The 20107-nt window shown below is 49.9% G+C and overlaps 1 protein-coding gene and 1 pseudogene across 2 annotated transcripts in view; one reads left to right on the top strand and one right to left on the bottom strand.

Moving 5' to 3' along the window:
• The window catches only part of Fam49a (family with sequence similarity 49 member A), a 93814-nt gene that overhangs the window by 37530 nt on the left and 36177 nt on the right, over positions 1–20107 (top strand). The window lies entirely within an intron of this gene.
• Positions 1–20107, bottom strand: part of LOC105743698 — an 84924-nt pseudogene that overhangs the window by 64059 nt on the left and 758 nt on the right.

The raw sequence follows: 20107 nt of genomic DNA, 5'->3' as shown, positions 1-20107 counted from the left end.
TGAATAAGTAGGGTCTCCTTTTCCTCATAAATGCACCAGTTTGGGTGACAAACCCTGAGGTCACCCAAAATCTACATGACTGCATTCATAGGAGTGGTTAGCAGCACCCAACATAGGCAAGAAAAGTGTAGGATGAGTTTAGGTGAAAACATTGCCTGGGTACGCCAACCGCTCAGAGTTCTGTGGCTTGGCTCCAGCCACTTCACTGGTTCCCAGCAGTGTGGCTTAGAGGTGAGATCAGGGCCCTAAATGTCATGTACCTGGTGGCAAAGAGCCTCTCTCATAGCCTTTTACCTTTAGGAAATTGTTCAGCTGGTCTTTTTTTTTTTTTTGGATTGAACTCAGACCCTTGTGCTTACTAGGCAAGCACTTATTCTACTGAGCCATCTCTCTAGCCCCTGTTCAGCTGGTCTTGCCTATAAATTAGGGACAACCACATGGGCCTCATGAGTTCAGGCATTCCTGCCAGGCAGTAGTAGACTAGCAGCACCATCTGAGGTCCTTCTCACCATCGGTGGTCTTTATTCCAGGACTGTGGATGTGTGGGCTTTAGTCTCACCACTGTCCTGCCTACTGCCACTCCAGCTTTCATGAGGCTGAAACAGGACAGCCTCCTCAAGAGCCTGGCATTCCAGGGCAGTATGCTTTGTTAGCCCCGCCAGCCTAGCTGCTTCAGCCCCTGGGTTCCCAACATGACCTTCCAAGGTCAGCACCTCCAAGGTCCACCTGCTTACCCCTCCAGTGAGCCAGGCTGTGCAAAGCTGGGACTAGACTGTCACTTGCCAGTGCTGCTTACATGGGCCATCTGTGACTCAAGGAGCCCCAGAGATCAAATCCCCTGTCCTGCCTGTGGAGCCTCTCCCTGTGGAGCCTCTCCTGGTTCCTCACAAACCAAGCTTCCTCTATTCCTGGAACCTTGGCTTAATCCACATTATTTTCTCCATTTTATTTGTTAATGTGACTATTTTAAAAGGGAGGATTAAGTACTGGTTAAGACCAGTTTGAGTCAGAAGGCCTGAGTTTACCTCTTGACTATAGTGTTAGAGGGATGCTATCAGGGACCTCCAGATGACATAAGGGAACCTGCTAGATGTATGATATGCCATTGTGATGTGCAAAGGATAAATTATAAGGAACAACAAAAGCTAAGTATAGGAAATGCCTATTGGAGGAAAGACACCTGTCTAAGAGAGACAAGAGAGGACCCAGAAAGTGGGGTACACACAAGTCCACTTGTCAAAGAAAGTCTTGAAGAACAAATTCATGAGGTGGGTACAAAAGCACAAAGTACATATAAGGTGGGACAAAACTATGGGCAGCCAATGAGATTACAAGTGCAGTTGCTTGGGTAGTATCGATCCAACGGGGAAGCAGTCATGTAGCAAGTGTGCATGGAAAGAACAAGGGCCTTTCCTGGAAGGGGTTGATCAGGTGGTCCTGGTTCCCCACCCAGGTGATAGGTATCTGTTTAGATATTGATCGATATTGTTTGTCCCTTGGGGAGGCATGTAGGTGTACTCATTCCATTTTTGTCTTCAGGCCTGGCCCCCCACAAATGTACCTCCACCACAGTTGTAATGCATTCTTATCTTCTGCTCTGACTTCCTTGAGGGCCTAACCCTGGCTGACTGCCTATAAATGTCTACCTGTCTATAATAGTAGCACTCCAACATGACATCCCAACTGGGCAAACCTATAATCTCAGCACTCTGAGAGGTTGAAGCAGGAAGATTCAAGTTCCACCCCAGCCTGGCTAACTTATGAGACCCTGTCTCAAAATAAAAATTAAAAGAAAAAAATGTAAGGTCCAGGGAGGCAGTCCAGTGTTATGGCCTTGGGGTTAGTCCCTAGTATGCAAAATCCAACACAACACTGACTCTTCAGGACAAGTGATATAGCCATTGTGTACCTCAGGTTCCTCATGAATAAAAGGGAAAGAATAATGCCTGGTGGGAGTGACATGCTGTAGGCCCCTGGGACTTGTCAGCTATGTTAGCCAAAAGCCTGCACTGCCACCCTTTCTGTGTGGCTCCTGGTTCTGGGACCCTGGGGATTTTGGACAAGCTGGTTCCCACACTGGGCCTGGGACACCTTGATCTGCCAGCTGGACCGTGGGAATATGGCCTTCAGGGCTTCTGCTGCTGTCCTCTCTTGTCTATCTCACCTTCTCGCCTGTCTGTGCCTGCCGCTCCAGTCCTCTCCAAACAGAAGACACACAGTTGTCCTAAACTGTCCTTCAGCCCTTCCGTACTTGACACACAGGGCCTCAAGGTAGTGCGGGGATCCCTGAACCAGATGTCATGGACCTGGATACGTCACTTCACGTCTCTGTAACCAACTTCCTGCTTTAAAAATGGAATCCCTACCCCAGGGCTTTGGGGCTGTCTGGAGCTGAGCAAAGAGTTGACTAGAAAATCACTTTGCTGGCCACCAGGGGCTACTGAAGGTCGCTCTATCCTTGTCCCCAGTGGTGCTCATGCCCAGGTATAGGGGCGAGATACAGGGATACTGCCTGTGCATCCATGGTGACAGAAGCATCGTCATGCTGGCAGGACGCGAGGTTGTGCACTTGTGGAGACCACGACCTGACCTGACACCTCTTTACCTACCTCATCTTTGTTCTTCCTCATGGACATTTGGCCCAGGGGTGGCCCACATGGTGACCACCAGCAGTCACTTCAGAGAATTTAGGCTCCCTCTCAAAGATACCCACAAGTTGCTCTGGTTTTTTGGATGATAGAGGAGTAATTATAGACTCCGAGTGGTCCCCGGAGGCCGCTGACAGTGGGACCTTGGGACTGTCTGTCAGTGAAAGTCACAGGTGGGGGACAGCAGAGTTCTCCCAGAAGATTTTGAGCCACTCACGTTTCCTGGACCTTTTTCCAAGCTGAGTCTGCACTTTTCATTAGCATCCTAGAAGCAAGGCCAGCTTGGAGGTCGCAGGAGTTTTAAGACTTGAGGACCTGTGTGTTAGGGGTCTGTCTCCACTCCCCTTCCTGGTGCCAGCTGTAAAGCAGGAGTAGGAATAAAACATCCTCAGCTTGTCATTGTGCGTTTTGTGTGGTTCAAGATACTGTCACTTTCTGTTACCTGCATTAAATTACCTCAGAATGGCAGGGTCTAAGGTCACACAGACTCAGTGACCAGCAGCAAGTGCTGGAGGTTGAACCCAGTGCCTCTGCACTGAGTTCCATCCCCAGCCCTTCTTTATCTTTTACTTTGAGGCAGAATCTCACTAAGTTACTCAGTTGCCCCGGCTGGGCTCAAACCTTAGAATCTTCCAAAAAAAGTTCTAGTTTTACAGGTGTTTGATAGAGAAAGTAATGGGCCTACGGCTGCTCTCCCTGACACCTGATTCCACCAAGTGTCACCTGGCCTCACCTACAAAGCCTCTGCACACTCTCCACCTTTGGTATCTACACCCACGTGCTTGTGTGGGGCCCAGTCTTGTGTCAGATGGCACACTGTGGGGGAGATGGCGTTATGGGTACCACCCGGTTTCTACCAGACCCTCCCATATCTGTCTTAAGCTCAGCTCTGTAAGTCTCTCAGAAATCACTTTCTCACCAGGCCAAGAAAATTTCAAAGTTGCTGTGTTTTCTCTATCATTTCCTTCCCCCCTCCACCCCCCTGCACTTCCTGTTTTTTCTTCCTCTTTCTCCACCCCCACCCATCTCTCCTGCTCTGTCCCTGCTGTCTGGAACTGGAACAAAGCCCAGAGCGTTAATAATCATGATTTCCTGTGGTGCCTTGTCCCTCCCTGCTCAGCTCTGGGCCCAGCCAGCTGGGGGCGGGGTGTGGGGGCACACCGACCCCTCTGGGAGCCTGGCCGGAAGAGAGGCCTTCAGATCTCCGTGTCTAAAACAGAATTTAGCTGGACAGTGACCACTCTTGAAAAGCTTTCTCATGAGCTTTGTGCTAAAACACTAGGATGAATAGATACCACTCCTGGTGGCTGGATCTAATAAAAAATAATCCAATTTATTTATTTTTTTTTTAATAATCCAATTTAGATGGACAAAAAAGATTGAGGTGTTAAATGTGGGCTTTTATTTTACTTTATTTTATTTGGTTCTGTACTATATTCTCTACAATTCTGGCCATTTAAATCTCAGGATCCCAGTTGTTCAGAAGAATGGGGTTAATGGAATCTCACAATTTATGAGTACAAATTAGGGAAATGTTACATGCAGGAGGTATGCTTGGCAGATGCCACTTGCTTAACAATAGTATGTCGTCCCTGCCCCCTCCCGCACCCCCGGGGTTCCCGTTAGTGCACAGAGGAGCAACTGTTGAAATATACAACTTTCAGAAAAATCACTTAAGTGGTGATAATCACTGGAGAACGGGTCATATGTGTTAGTTTTTCTGAAGTGTGGAGACAGAGGGAGAGAGAAACCTACTAGCCTTCAGTAAAAATGGAGCACACCCACACCATGTTCATGGGTTGTAGTTTCGGAGCAGTCTTTTTCTTTTTTATAATAAGAAACAATAAAAACCACCTCAGCCTCTTTCACCAATTTTGTTTCCTGTGATAAAACTACAAAAACAGCCATCTAGAAAATGTGCCACCTCCTGCATCTTTTTTTTTTTTTTTTTTTTTTTTTATAGTTCAGGCTGGCCTTGTGCTCACTGTGTAGCCCAGGCTGGTCTCAAACCTGCAGTGATCCTCCCGCCTCAGCCTCCTGAGTGCATCCATTACAGGCATGCACCACCACAGCCAGCTCATCCCCTTTTCAAAACCTGTTTTCCGCTGTTGTTTTTGTTGTTATCATTGTTTCACTTTATTTTACAAAACATCTCATTTAGCATGTGTGACAAGTTAGCTTGGCCATTTGGCTGGTTTTTTAAAAATCAGAAGTCTAGAGAGGGCCAGCCAAATAGCTCAGTGGATTAAAGCCCGTGCAAGCAGGCTCAGGGGTCCAGGGTTCAATCCCTGGGTCTGCCTTGTAGACCTCACCCCTGGGGCACACTGAGACAGCAATTGAGACTGGGCATGGTGGGACCCACCTGTAATCCCAGCTCTTGGGAGGCTATAAACAGGCAGATCGTTGAGAGTGCGATCCAGTAGTGAGACCCTGAACAACCTGTAGACCCTTTCCTAAAATACAAAAAAAAAAAAAAAGTCCAGAGACTCAGAGACAAGAGTTCTAATCCAAATTCTTCTCCCAACTGCTGATCCTTAAATGGGGTTCTGTTCTCCTCTGAACCTCAGTTTCTCCAACTACAAAATGAATTATGAGACAAGATCATCTCCTAGATGTCTTCCAGCCCTGGGAACCCCTTATCCTGTGGCTCTTCCATCCTTCATGAAAGCACCATGAATAGAGGAGGACAAATTGTCCTCATAGTTACATAGCTTGATATTCCGCATAGAGAAGCATCACATGGGCTATCTCCAGGTAAATAATAGCTGGCAGAGGGGCTGTGGAGATAGCTCAGTGGTCTAAGTGCCTGCCTGACAAGAGAGAGGTCTGGGTTCGATCCCTGGAACCATAGGCTGTGCTGCCCCCACCTCTGAGCTGCAGGATAGTAGATGTACCAAATAGTAGGTGGCAGTAGTTATGGCAGGGCAATAATCAACATTTTAGTGTAAAGCATATGTAATATGCATGTTTACAAAATGATCAAAGTACAAAAGATGATGATTTCACCAGATTGCCTGCTCTGGTTAGAAATCACTGCTCAGAGCACCGCACAGTTCTAAAGGACAGCAAAGGAAAAGGACACAAATAATAATTGCCAAGAATTGTCAAGAAGCTGTAGTTCTGAGGCTCTGGGCTCTGTGGCTCACAGTGGGATCTGTGCTGTTCGGAGTCACTGGCTGTTTAGGCAAAGAATGGAGTGACATAGGGCAAGTGAGGGAAGCGCAGGTCAGAGCCTCAGCTTCAGTTGCCTGTCTTTGCCTCATCCTGTTTTGAATGAAGTCAGGCTGCTTTTCCCCATGTGATCAAATTTGGAGCTGTTCGGTAGCCAGCCTCGGTGGCTCTTGGGTCTCCTGTTGGAGATATGATTTGCATCCTGGTTTTGGAGACAAATTCATCTCAGAAAATTATCATCCGAGAGTATGCATACAGGACAAGTAGCAGCTGAGCACTCCTCTGCTCAGCATGTCACAGGGGTTCTCTCTCTAGTACTGTCCTCCTCCTCCTCTCCTTCCAGTCAGCTATGAGCACTTTTTAGGAGCAAGGGCATGGCCACGTCTGCCAGGACTTCCGCTCTGCAGCTGCACCTGGTGGGGCTGACATCCCTCAGCTGCCTGAAGGGATGCTGAGGGTTCAACCCAGAGCTGGCACATTAGCACATTTGCCTAGGCAGGCCCTGGATACCCACTCCAATTGCTGCATTCCAGAACAATCCAGAAGCTCTTTTTAACTTATATGATCTTGACTTTTCTTGAAAACAAAACCCTGCGCATTTCATGAAGCTGAGCTGGGCACTGGACAGAAGTAAGAGGATGTAGCGGCAGGTGACTTCGCCAAGGCTGAGTGCAGGCTCAAGCGTCAGGCCCAGGCTTGCTTCTTTGGCAGACCCTCACTCTCACTGAAGGGGGTAACCTCATGCCCCCTGCTCTCTTACTCTCATGATCTCTGTCTCTAAAGTGACCCCTGGGCTATGCCATCTTTCAGAAGAAGGAAGTGAACTTTTAGAAACAGCTTCTTAGAATGAGAATCCCACTGCAGCTCTACTACTTATTGCCTCAGCAGTTTTGCTTAGATCAATTTGGAACTCAAAGCCTCCATTTCCCCACCACCGTAAGACGGAAAACCACTGTGCTGGAGGCTGACAGTGAGGGTTGAGAGCACACTGCATCAGCATCGTATCTTGTTCTTAGCAGCCCACAACCAGTGTTAGTGCCTCTCCCCATCTGGCTCCTGTAGAGCTGCTTAGCTACAGCTGTGGCTCTCTCCTTGATTCCATCTGAACCTTCTAGACCACGCTTTGGCTACAAGACCACTAAGTCTCAAGGGGCAGGAGAAGAAATTATAATCAGGCTCTGGATTGAAGGTCCTTTGCAGAGGCAACTTCCCTGCAGGGGCTTGGACCAGGGAACCTTCATAGCCAGGCCAGCCTGAGGGTTTGCTTTGGCATGCCAGCTTCATGCCCTGCAGTCTCCTGCCCCTTAATGCCCTTCCCTAGATGTTGCCTGAAAACTGACATCATCTGCTGTGCTCCAGTGGGCCAATCTGGGGTGGGTACCCTGGTCTCGGACCCCACAGGCAGCATGTTTTCACCAGGGGCTTCCTGTGATTTCGCTGTGTTGGACCTCTGCACTCGCCATGTGCTAGTCCAGCAAATATTCCATGTGGCGGGTGCTCCTGGGAGCTGGAGAGAGAGCAGAGGAGAAAACAGTCTTCCTGCATGTTGGATGGTACAGGCGTTTGTTACAATAGGCTGCATTGAGTGCTGAGGGGAAAATACAGCAGACAAAAGTAGAGTCACAGAGTCAGCAGAAATTTGGGACCAGGATGCGAGACTATGCTATGGGACGTGGGGACCTGGAGGCCTCCCAACTTGAGCATGGACTGAAGGAGGTGAAGGAAGGAGGCTGGACAGTGTCACTGGAACAAAGGCTCTGGAGGGGCAAAGCGTTTGGCTTTTGGAGCTGCACACAAGCAGCGGGCTTGGAGTAGAAGGAACCAGGAGTAGTGGAAGGAGTGATGGCACATGGTGAGGGCCCTGAAGGTCACTTTAGTAAGAACTTAGGCACTTACATCCTTTCGTAGAGAACGTGGCTTTTTTTTTTCCTTTGTATTTTAGGGAAGGGTCTACAGAATGTTCAGGGTCTCACTACTAGGTCAGACTCATAGTGATCCTCCTGTTTACAGCCTCCCAAGACCTGAGATTACAGGCACACGCCACCACACCCAGTCTCAATTGCCATCTCAGAGCTTCCTGGGCGTGGAGCCCAGCAAGGCAGGCCTGGGGATCAAACCCCTAGCCCCTGCGCCTGCTTGCAGGCACTTTAATCTGCTGAGCTATTTGGCCGGCCCTGAAAACATAGCTTTTGCAGAGATTCTTCCATCCTGCTCTCTTCTCCCCAGTGCATCTCAAGGGCCCCATGGATGTCTATTACCATATAGGGCATGACTCCCTCAGAAGCCTCTAGAGATGGACGAAGCCTGGTGCCATCCTTGGAAGCTGGCCTGGTGCCCATGGAAGGATCCTTGGAGAGGTTCATCAGTAAAGCAGGCCAGAGTAAACAGTCACCTTAATCTGATCTGCACTGAGCCAACTTCTAGAGTAGAAATTATCCCCTGGAACCTCCCACTGGTTCTGTCTACTCACTCTTTGGGAACTCACTTATGCAATGGACTGCTGCTGAGTCTTTGCCTCCAGGGAATTTCACTGAGTAAGCCTCTGGGTGTCTCCTACGCGTCAGCACCTGTCCCGATCCCAGGATACCTGATAACTGGGCTAGGCATCTGCTCTTGGTGAGGTTCCAGGGGTTAGCAACACCCGCTTCCGGCATTGTGGTAAGAGTGGGCCCTGGCCAGGCTGAGACACGGGAAAGGGAAACCTTGGGGCTGTGTTGCCTCCTGTCCATCCTAGATATAAGATACAGGGATCCCAAGGGAAGGGCCCTAGGAGCCTCCAGACCTGGGAGGAGCAGGGCCAGGGGCTGCTTCTCCCAGGAGCCTGATGCTTGAGCTGTCTACACAGCTGTGGAAAGTAGGACGAGGCTGAACTGAAAGGCTAAGTGTCTCCCAGGGAGGAAGCCGTGGATGAGTCTGTTCTGAGGTTAGCATAGGGTCCTTAGCAGTTTTTGTTTGTCTTTTTTTCAATGCTCGGGATTGGAGCCAGGACCTTGGCACTGGGCTACATCCCCAGTCCTGTTCTCCTCTTCTTCCTTGCATTCTTGAGATAGCACCTTACTAAGTCACTCAGTTGCCTAGTCTGGGCTAGAACTTGTGATCCTTCTGCCTCAACTCCTCAGAGCACCACCAGGCTTAGCTCAGCTTATGGTTTTGGAAGAAAGGCTGATGCCCTGTGAGCCTAAGGATGTGGAAGACAAGGGTGGTGTTTTATTTGGTGCCCAGCTCTGTTCCATGCTCACTATGCCCCGCCCCCTTGTATTATGTTTGTACATGTCAGCTCAACAACAGGTACTGGATTCTGAATGAATCCACAATCCTGAGTACCCCTGAGTGTCCCAGTCAGTGGAAAATGGTGACAAAATTCCATGCCCATCTTGGTGCACAGGTTTCTGGGAATGTTTAGAACATGAGCTTGGTTTCTGTTAGGACAGAACGGCTGGCAAGAGCTTCTAGTAGCTGGTAGGAATGTTGGAATTTTGATCTCTAGGATTTTCTTCCAGCCTTGCTATCCCAGATGGAAGAAATTCTCTTTTCTCTCCATTGACCATTAACAAGAGTTTTTTCTTGAGGAAGCAACATTGACTTAATAGATAATTTCTAGATAGCCACCATGCGCCAGATCCTGGGCTAAGCCTATGAACATAAGGACAATCCAAGCCCAGTCAGGTTATCAAGGAGCCCATAATTATGAGACAGAGGGATGATAGCCCACAGCAGGAGAAGCAGACAGTGCATAAGAGTGATGTGTGCTCATAGGAGAGTGGGCTTGAAGAGGGATCATAGGAGTAGGACTAAGAAGGATGAGTAGGAGTTGGGATCTAGAAAAGAAACACTTCTGCTACAGATCCATACTCTATAAATAGGGGCCATACTCTATAAATAGTTCCTTGTGACAGTGATGGGGAAGAAATAGCTGGAGAGTTTGTCATACACAGGTGATGCCTCAACCCTGCTTGTTAAAAACCCACACCTCCTGATCCTCCCACCTTGCTCCCAACACTGACTGAAAAGAAGCAAACTGACTAATTTGAGCTTGTATCTTCTTTGACCCTATTATCATGTTAGTGAACAGAATAAAATAAAAGAGCCAGGAAAAGGAGAAAAAATGAGTAAAAACTCATCTCTAGCTCCCAGAAATGTTGGCTGCTAGCAGAAAGGCAGCTTCAAAGACTGCTGGTCTGCTGCATCTCCTAGCGCCGTGCATCTGTCTTCCACTTTCCCTGGGACACGCACACATGTACGCACACACACAGCTGTACATAGGCATGTATATGTGTGTGCACAGGCACATGAACATACCCGAGTGTGCATAATAGCAAATGTCTTCTGGAGCCTAGCACACAGCCTAGTGCCATTGGCCTCCATCTCCCTTGCTGGCTGGAAGATGAACTGATGGTAGAATCACCCACTGGGATGTGCAGGGACTGTAATTGATTCTACCATCAATTCATGCTGTGTGTAAGTGCCCAGGATGAAGCATTGGGGTGCAGTTGTGTGCCAAGGCCTGTGGTTATTGGGAGGCATCTCAGTTACTTTTCATTGCTGGCACACAGTACCCAACACCCACAAGTTAAAGGAGGGGAGGCTTTTTTAGGCTTTTTCAGTTTGCAAAGGGCTCAGTCCATGGTCGGCTGCTCCAAGGCAGGGTGCAAGGCAGAGGGCTCTGGTGGAGGAGGGCTGCTCATGGCTGGGGGAACAGAAAGTGGAGAGGCAGGTAGAGCCAAAAAGAAGAAGAACCCTTATAAGCCCCACCTCCAGGACTGCCCCTTCCACAGGCCCCACCTCCTGACAGTAGCTGCTCTAAGCTGAGTGAGGCTTCAGGAGAGATCTGGATCTGAGCCACAGCAGGGCTGTAGCAGGAGGTGGATATCACCTGGCCATCAATAAGGAGGGGTATATCAAGGAGGAGATCTCGCGACTAGAGCTGCCCCAAATGAGCGGCTCACTAGAGCCAGAGAGGGGTGGCACTCTGCTTGAGGCAAAAGGCTGAGCCTGCAGGTACAGAGTGCAGTATGTTGTCCGCAGGTGCCTGTGCATACTCCTCCAGGGAAGTTGGTTCTTGTTCCTGACACGGCTCATCTCCTGCTCCTGATAGTCAAGTGGTCCGGAGCCCAGTCCTACCTCCACTCCAGTTAGGGATGTTGGGGCGAGGGACCGATGAGTGGGTACCTGCTGCTTGGGGGGAGCTCCTTGGGGACCTGGCTGACCCCAGGATGTGCTGTCCTCTTTCATCCCACCTGGTCAGCTACTCTCAGGAGAGCCTGTTGGAAAGGAAAGCCATGCCCTGGGTTTCTTCTCTTCTCTCCCTGCAGTCTCCCACCAGAACCCTCCTATAGCCGGGAGGAGACAACATCTCCTTTCACAGACAGTGCAACTCAAACTATTTTAGAAGGAAATGGCTGGGAAGAGGCCTGGTGGAGAAAGCACGCCCGCTGTACTGCTGCACGCGTGCTCTGCTGGCCAGCTCCACCTGCTCGGGCCTTCAGACCCAGGAAGTATATCTTGCCGGCACAAGGGAAGGAGCTGCTTTCTCTCCAGAGTTCCACAGCACTGCCTGTCTGAGACATTTCTCAGTGAAACAGAAGGAGGGCGGGCATAAAAAAGGGATGGAGGGAGAAAGGAAGGTAGAGGAAGGCAGGAAAAAAAAAGAGTGGAAACGACAGTTTGCAGAGTACACTGGGAGCCATTCTCTCTCCTCAGTGCCTTCCTTTCAGGACCCTGTGTTCATGGAGGAGCTGTCTGCCCTTCTCTTTGTCCAGTGTTTGAAGAATCTGGAGGGTGAGGCCGCCTTTCTCTGTGCCACTGGGAGCCCCACTGTACTGGCCTGACCAGGTAGGAAGGGTTCCTCCACTGGGGCTGGGTGTATCCTGCAGAGGAGCTATGTGGAGATGTCCAAGCCAGAAGCCACTTGGCCAGCATTTCAACAGGGACCACTCAACCACTGGGACCCTCACAGGACTCCCTTTCCAGGGTGGGGCCCGGGTCATTCTGGTAGTCAAGGACAAAAGGAAGGCAGCAGCAATCTGCCACCTCTGGAGTGTCCGTAAGTGGAAGGTGCCTAAGGACCTGATGGCATTTGCTGAAGCACCTGGGTCTATTCCTGTGTCCTAAGAGAGGGGCTCCCTCGGGACATGGGTGGTGCAGCTCAGTGGACACAGAGGAATCATTGGTATAATGACCATCAACAGATGTGTGTGCTGTCACTACTGAGTGGATCCTACGTTTGCACCTACCCCTTGCACACTGGTACACTTAGGTGTGTTCTCCAGCCTCTCCCTGTGACAACTCCCTCCTCCACAGAATGAAAACTGAAGAGCACTGCTGTGGTCATGAGTTAGTGCACGTAGGTGCTTAGCATGGTGCCTGGTGTGCAGTAAGTGCTCAGCTAAGGCCAGCTGCTTCTGTTTTGACCTAAATAATCTGCTGAATCTTAGAAATAAACTTCCAAAGTGAGTTGTGGTTCTGTCATTGAACGTCTGCCGCCTGATTCAGATAGGCTTACAAGGCTCACGTGGGAAACAAGGATGGATGGGCACAGACAGCAAGGCTGGCCTGCACCAGGGAGGGGAGGGAGGGTCTTGGCAGAGCTGGCTAAGGGTGCCTCGGGCATGGGTGGTGAGAAGATGGAGGAGAGTGCAAGGAGGAGGGCGGTCGCTTGTGCCCATCGGTGATGCCAGGGCAGGGAGGGAGTTAGGCCCAAAGCCCTCTTGGGGCAGAGGCACAGCCTGCACCAGCCCCTTTCCTCTGTGTTAGAGGAGGAAGAGGGCACAGGGTGTGAAAAGGAGGGTCCCTGCCACCAGGGCTGCGCCCAAGCTGGGTGAGCACAGAACTCTTCTGTACCCAGCCTAAGCACGGCTGGCCTGATCCCGAGAAGAGCCTGACAAAGACTTTCTTGTTCTCCCCCCCTGACATCAGACCTCACCCTCAGGATTTCTCTGTCCTTCTGGGCCAAGATCTCACACAGTGACAATAAAGCCAGGGAAAGGGATGGCTCAAGCCAAGAGTGTCTCCGGTGTCGCCATGCCAACCACTGGCCAGCGCCAGCCAGGACTCTGGACCAGTTCATACCAGGCGAGGCAGACTGCAGGGCTGAGCCACTGCTGGCGGTGGTTTAGAGATGCAAGCGGCCTGATCAGTGAGCAGCCAATATCAGGGTCAGGCTGTGACTGCATACAGTGGGTTGACTGTTTTCTGCCTGTTTAGAAAATGAAGCAAGTACTACATTGGAACACCTGGTGTTTCTGTTCATACAGAGGCTTTGCCTTGGAAATGTCATGGACACTACTATTCAGAGGGTCTGAGGACTCCTCTAGTCTCACTTCTGTCTGGGCCTTTATTCTAGTGAGTAAACTGAGGCAGTGAGTGCAGGAAGCAGGGTCGATGATGAGGAAGGTGAAGCTTCATGACCGTAAGGTCCAGAGCTCAAGGACAGAGGTGAAGACATTGCCACCCTGGGAGCTGACAGATCCCCCTGGCCACATTTCTATTCCCACCCAGGATTCCATTTATATGACACGTACACGCTAGGCCAGTGTGGGGCTGCTTAGCCTGCCCAGTGCCCTGTGTAGACCCAGGATGGGGGTGACTCTGGCCCTTCGGATCCAGGGGCCATGGTTCTCAAACACACAGCCCCCTGCACACTATGAATGTAGTTCTGCAGGTCATGGGGTGGCAGAGCCACAACGATGCTTCTCTGACAAGCACTCACGTGATGCTGCTTTCCAGAAATTTATACCATTCAGTAACTCTTAAAACCAAACTATTTAAACTGGGCAAAGTAATCCCAGCACCCTGGAAGGCTGAGGCAGGAGGACAGCAAAATTGAGCCCAGCCTGGGCAACGCAGTGATTTAGGCAGCACATCAAGAGCCTAGGAAGTTCACAGAGAAAGCTTTGCTCTTTCATGATTGGAATAAAGGAACTATGGAAAACTGATTGCTCCAGCTGCTCTGTGGGTAAGGAGGCCTGGCCCAGAGAAGGTGTTGTGCAGTCTGTGTCCTGGGAAGAAGGGCTGGTCTTGATGGGTTCCTGAGTCCACCATGCCTGGACTTCTTTACCTGGGAAATGATCCAGAAAAATCCATGGGAATTAGAATGCTTCAGCTTTCAGGAAGAGGCAGCACTTGGAAGGATGTAGCTCTGGTCTGGGCTGGGCAGCAGGTGAGTGGCAGGTAACCTCCCCTTCTGAGGCCCACAAGCACCAGGTGACCTGGGTGGCGTGGCTCAGCAGGGCTTTCCGTGGAATGAGTGCTACCTGGTGATTGGATAACAACTTGCTATCTCAAGTGGAAGGAGGAAAGAGCAGCAGCACCGATCTGTCTGTGTAGCCCACAAGCCTGCAGGGCACTCAGGACACAGCTTTCAACAAAGTCCCTTGTGGCCACAAACATGGACAGAACCCCAGCTGTGGGGAAAGTTGAGGTCAAAACCACAGCTGTGGCCTCCTCAACAGGGCGGGGCCCAGACAGAAGTTAGAAGATAAACTTGCTGTGTGTGTTTGTTTGGTCCAACTGTGGCCTTGGTTTATCCATGTAAACAGGGAAGTTCCAGGGACTCAGCCCCTTCTCTTGTGTGTGCCTGGTTTCCGCAGGGGCCTCGTGGGTAGAAGCAGCTTGTGCCTCTGTCCTGTCTGTCGCAAGTGCAGGGCTGGGGCTTCAGACCACAAACCAAGGATCTCCACTTCTCCTGTGTGGCCATTAGGGTGTCTCCCAGGTCCTGAGTAAAATGCTCAGTGGTGGTCTCGCCAAAGTGAGTTACAGAAGTTCAGTTTGAGAAATCTGAAGTACGAGTTTTGACTTTGTTTTTCTCTTTGATAATAGCCAGAGTCAGGTTGATTCAGTCTCCAGACAGATGTTTTCCTCTTTGGAAAACTCAATGGAAGAACTTGGTCAAAAACGCAGAGAGAGCAATTGCTGAGCCAAATGGCTGAATCTGATTATTTTTTTGTTCCAGAATGTACTGGTATCATTTCTGGCAAATGGGTCAAGACTAGTGCTTCTGAAATGACCTAGAAGCGGGACTTGAGGGTCTGCCTGAGTGTTAGTTACTACAGCTGTGAGTTCCACTGCTTTTTATCCTTGAATGGAATGTTGTTTAGAAGATATTCAGGCTGTTGAAATGGTTTCTCCTTTTTTTGCAAACTTCTGCTTTAATGCCAAGGACCTACCTGATGAGGTCTGACTTTTTCATGAGATGATAACGCCGCTTAGTGGCTAAAGTAAGCTTTTACATTTAAATGTTCTGCATTCCAGAAATTTACACTATTCAGTAACTCTTAAAATAAAATATTTAAACTGGGCCTAGTGCCACATGGTGGTAATCCGAGCACTCTGGAAGGCTAACACAGGAGGACAGCAAATTTGAGCCTAGCCTGGGCAATTCAGTGATTTAGCGAGACTCTGTCTCAAAATAAAAAAGGGGCTCACGATGTAGCCAGGTGTACCTGAGTATCATGAAAACTAACAGACAAACTGAATGGTTTGCCTGTGTTTAGGGTTAAGATGGGAATTGAGGGAGACCCTGTGATAGCATGCAGGGCTAGTCCCAGGCACAGGTAGCTGCTGGGCTTAGCTGGGGGCTAGGGAAAGTGTTTAGGGATAGTTGTTATCTCTGGGATTTTGGTGCCAGTCCCTGCTTGTCAGCTCTGATGGGTGCTAAGAACCGGGTGAAAGAGTTGAGGGCTTGCTTGGAACAAGCCCAGCCACTGCCCATGCTCCGAGGCCCTGGACCTCCCGCCTCACTGTGCTGCAGTTTTACTCTTAAATGAGCACCCACAAAATCCAAATCTACTTCCCAGGCAGTGAGGCTTTGCCTTGCCAGCTGCTAGACCTCCCCGGGGTCACGGAGTGAGAGCACAGCTCCCAGCCCACCTCACCAGGTGCGGCCAGGCTCACTCACACCCTGCGCCACCAGGGCCTTCTAGAAGTCGTCTGTGCATTCCTGGGGATGTGCTGATGACTCAAGTTTCCTTCTTCTGCGTTTCAGGCACAGCCATAGCTGACACCATTTCACGTTTCAGACACCAGCTCTACACTTGGTATGCCAGGGATGGACTCCAGGAAATGAGTGTGCTTCCCTCTCCCTCCTCCCTCCCTCCTCTCTCTCCTCCCTGCCCTCTCTTTTCCCTCCCTGCTTCCTTGCTTCTTCCCTTCTTTCCTTCCCTCTTCATTCTCCTCTTTTCTCCTTCCTTCGACTTTTGGCCTTGGTCATTTGCTTACCACTGAGATGCAGTGCCTGACACCCCCGGGCACAGGAGCAGTTACTGTGACCGCAGCAGGGCACTGCCAAGGAGGCTGCTCCTGCGTGGCGGGTGGGAGGCAGAGATAACAGCGGCTGCTGAGTCACAACTTCTGGAAATTTTCCACGTATTTATAACTTATTCTGGATAGATGCTGCCACTTCACAGACGGTGTGAGTAGGCTTCCCAAGGATTCACTGGGGTCTTTTTCGGTCATCTCAGGATTTTTTGTAAGCCAGTAGACACAGCTGTAGTATTTGTGCAACATCCTCAACTTAGTGCCTTAATATTAAAATTGTGCTGTTATTATGATTTTAGTGAGGCTTAATTTGACCTCTAGGGCTTGGATATAAGGTGGATCTTCAATCACTGCTAGAATTCCAAAGAGAAACAGCTTAAATGAGATTAAAATATTTACACCTGTGGGCAGCCAGGTGTGGTAGTGTGAGTCTATAATCCCAGCACGTGGGCCGGGGAGATGGCTCAGGGGCCCAAGTTCATTCCCTAGTTCCGCTGGAAAAAAAATTAATAATAATAATCCCAGCACTCGGGAGGCTGAGGTAAGATCACTGTGAAGTTTGAGGCCAGCCTAGACTACATAGTGTGTTCAAGGCCAGCCTGAGCTGCATAGCAAGACCCTGTGCCAAAAAGATTCCAATACTCTATACCATAGTCCCTCATTATTTCTTGGTTCCACTTTCACAGAGTCACTGTTTCCTGGATTTTCAAAAAATAATAATCTAAATTATTTATTGTGGGGCCAGCCAAATAGCTCAGTGGACTAAAGTGCCTGCAAGCAGGCGCAGGGACAAGGGGTTCAATCTCCCGGGCCTGTTGTGCCAGCTCCGTTCCCGGGGCGCGCTGAGACAGCAATTGAGAATGGGAGTGGTGGCGCACACTTGTAATCCCAGCTCTTGTGAAGCTGTAAACAGAAGAATCACTGCGAGTCCAATCTAGTAGTGATACCCTGAATACCCTGTAGGCCCTTCCCTAATACCTAAAAAAAAAATAGAATTTATTGTGGATTTTTCACTTTATCACAAGATTTTGCAGTAATATACAGTACTGTATACATATTTATATGCATAGTATTTGTGGTTTTAATGACTTTGCCTTAAATTTTTTTTTAAATATATAAAACTAGTGGGGCCAGGAAGATGGCTTAGTAGAATAAGCACTTACCTGGCAAGCGCACGGCCCTGAGTTCAATCCCTGGTTCTGCCAATATATACATATATATATATATATATATATATGTATGTATGTATATATATATATGTATATATTGTTAATTCTAACATGTTAAAAGAATATTAAGTCAAAATAAAATACATTGTTTACAATATGTATTTCTTTAGCAGATGAACACATACTGTACCATACAGCATATGAATGCTGTTAAAATTATGTAGTTTCATGAATTTAGAAAATGGTTAATAACATTAGAAGTATTTTTAAAAGTGTGGGAAAGGTTTATAAGAGTGTGGGAAGGGTTTTTAAGCATGACTACTTGGCTCACTTTCATGTATCACGAGGCGTGTGTCTAGAGTGTAACCTCCGCGGTGAGGGACCACTCATGCCTGTGTGTGTGCATATATATACCTTAGGCAATAGAGTAAATCAGTCTTCCTAGGCCTGAGGGCCTGCTTTATTAAATGTATGCAAATAATTTGTAATTGGTGGACCAGTGCCTTTTATGATATTCGATGTTTTAAATATACAGCAAAAGGCTTGAGGGCAAGTTTTCTTTAGTGGTTTATCCATGCCACTTGATTTCCAAGTCAGTGCCATTCACAGAAATAAGCTCCGTACGCTCCCTGATCTGTGATGGTCAGTGTGGAGGCTTTAAAGGCAGGCACTGTGACTGCTGTCCTATCCTTTCTAAAGAGCTAGCAGTTGGAGGGTTTCAAGGGACAGGCCAGAGGCGCCCTTGGTATGAGTGAGGTTTCCTGAATCCATTATCACACCGAGCTCTGGGTTCAGACCACGCGGCTGAAGAGAGGTAAAGGAGCAGGAGCTGTGGCGGTGACCAGCCTTCAGGTAATGCACACAAGGTGGTGCTGACGGGCACGGTGAGACCTTGCCTGTCTGGGATGGCAAGTCACTGAGAAGATTTAAGAAGGGAAGGGACACGGACAGCTTTCAGGGCTTTGCTATAGCTATCAGAGGGACAGGGCCAGCTGGCTGGGAGCCTTGGGAAGTGCTAAGGCCAATCCAGGTGAGAAGTGATGCCTCAGCCTGGGGCACTGCTGATGGAGGGCGAGGCAAACGACAAGATCTATGGCTGACCCCAAATCTGGGGCCAGTGGGATTGGTGGCTTGGATATGGGACATAAGAGAAGACAGCAGGTAGGTAACACCAGCACTTTTGGCCTGAGTTCCTGGAGCACAAATCTGCCCCTCACTGGGGAGAAAACAGGCAAGCGGCAGATTTTGAGCCCAGTGCCTAAATCTTTCATGCTGGCCTTGTGCCTGTGGGGGTCTGGTTGAAGTCGAGTGTGAACTACAGGGGAGGAGATGTGGGGGGTCAGGAACCCAGGGGCCCCAGCACCCGCACCCTCAGTCATCTTCAGAGCCCTCGGAAGCATAGCTGTGTGGGGAAGAAGACCTTTCCTTTATGGCCAGCACAGAACTGAGACCAGAGGGTGGCAGGTGTAAGTTACAGGGACAGCGCTGAGGGCAGCTCGGCTTACATGTCTGGCTGGATAAACGGCGGTGGCTGTCCTGTTATTTACCAAATCACGAGGCCCATGCCATCTTGCTCTTTACTGTAGCCACCTGTGCGGAAACTGAAACGACCCCTGTTCTTCTCACACTGAAACTCAGATGAAGGAAAATTAGGTTGAGAGAGTTCAATGCATAGGGTAAGACTGCGTAACTGTGAGGCTGGCCCGATCCAGGGCTTCTTGACGCCAGCGTGGAGGTTCCATGTTGCTCTTCTCACCATGCGAGCCGGCTCACAGCTCAGCTCAGGGTTCAACCGAGTGGCCCCTGTTGGTTAAAACAGCACAGGTGAGTGGAGAAGTCTACCGGGTCGCTCAGGTGGCGCTGAGATCCAGGTGAAGTGGAGCGCAACAGTGCCCGGCTCCAGCGGTGGCCGTAGCTCAGGCAGAGGAGTCAGTTTGAACCACAGGGGCAAGGGCAGGAGGGGGAGACTGCCATCCCGGGCACTGGCTGCAGTTTAAGTGAGGACTTGGCAGTAGGTAGCTGGTGATTTCCTTTCCTGGTTCCAAAGGGTCTGTGTGAACGGATGCAAGCTGCAGTGAGGGCTTCCGCTTAAATTCAGAGTCTCAGTCCCATCCCATGCCCGCGTCCCCGCGCAGTCCCGGGCATTGCCAGCAGAAGGCGCCGCACACCCAGTACCGGGAGCGGGTTGACTAGGCGGGGTCCGCAGGAGCTCACAGTGTCCGCTGTGTGTGTGCCGAATACTGGGCCTTGGAGGTGCACAGCTAGCGCAGCTTCGCGAAGACCCTCCAAAAGCCGCTCAGCGACGCCACCCGCTCTCCGGGGGCCGTGGGTGGCCGCGGTTTCCTTTCCTGGCTGCTGAAAAAACTGAGGATACACGGAGAGAAAATGGCATTGGCCTGGGCTGCGGTTCTCCGAGCGCTCGACAAGGGGCGCAGCGAGCGCCCGTGTGCTGATCGAGGCCGCTCAAGGAGCTCTCCTGGGCTTGCAGGAGAGGCCTGTGAGCCCAGGGCTCCGCGCTCCTGCGTTTGCGCGAATGGATCCCGCTAAGCCCTTGCTTTGAAAAGCACCCTCCATTCCTCTTGGCTCTCTACAGACTGAAACTGGCTCTAAAGTAGCTGGGCCATTTCTGTTCCTGGCATTCACGCGTCCATTGCACCTCCTGCGACTGTGTTGGTCTACTCCCATGTGCATTAATAGAAGGTTGAGCAGCATCAGATTTTCAAAGCACTTGGGGAGCCCCCAAACAAAAGGATCACGAACTGCTGATATCTTGGAGTCTGTTTATTTCCCCACCCGGTTTTTGTTTGGTTGATTGTTTTGGTTTTGGTTTTTCCTTTTTTTTTTTTTTTTTTTTTTTTTTTTTTT

Source organism: Octodon degus, unplaced genomic scaffold (assembly GCF_000260255.1).
Source record: "Octodon degus isolate 3935 unplaced genomic scaffold, OctDeg1.0 scaffold00151, whole genome shotgun sequence".
Classification (NCBI taxonomy): domain Eukaryota; kingdom Metazoa; phylum Chordata; class Mammalia; order Rodentia; family Octodontidae; genus Octodon; species Octodon degus.
Note: the sequence above shows the minus strand (reverse complement) of the source record. Positions and strands in the feature narration are given on the sequence as shown.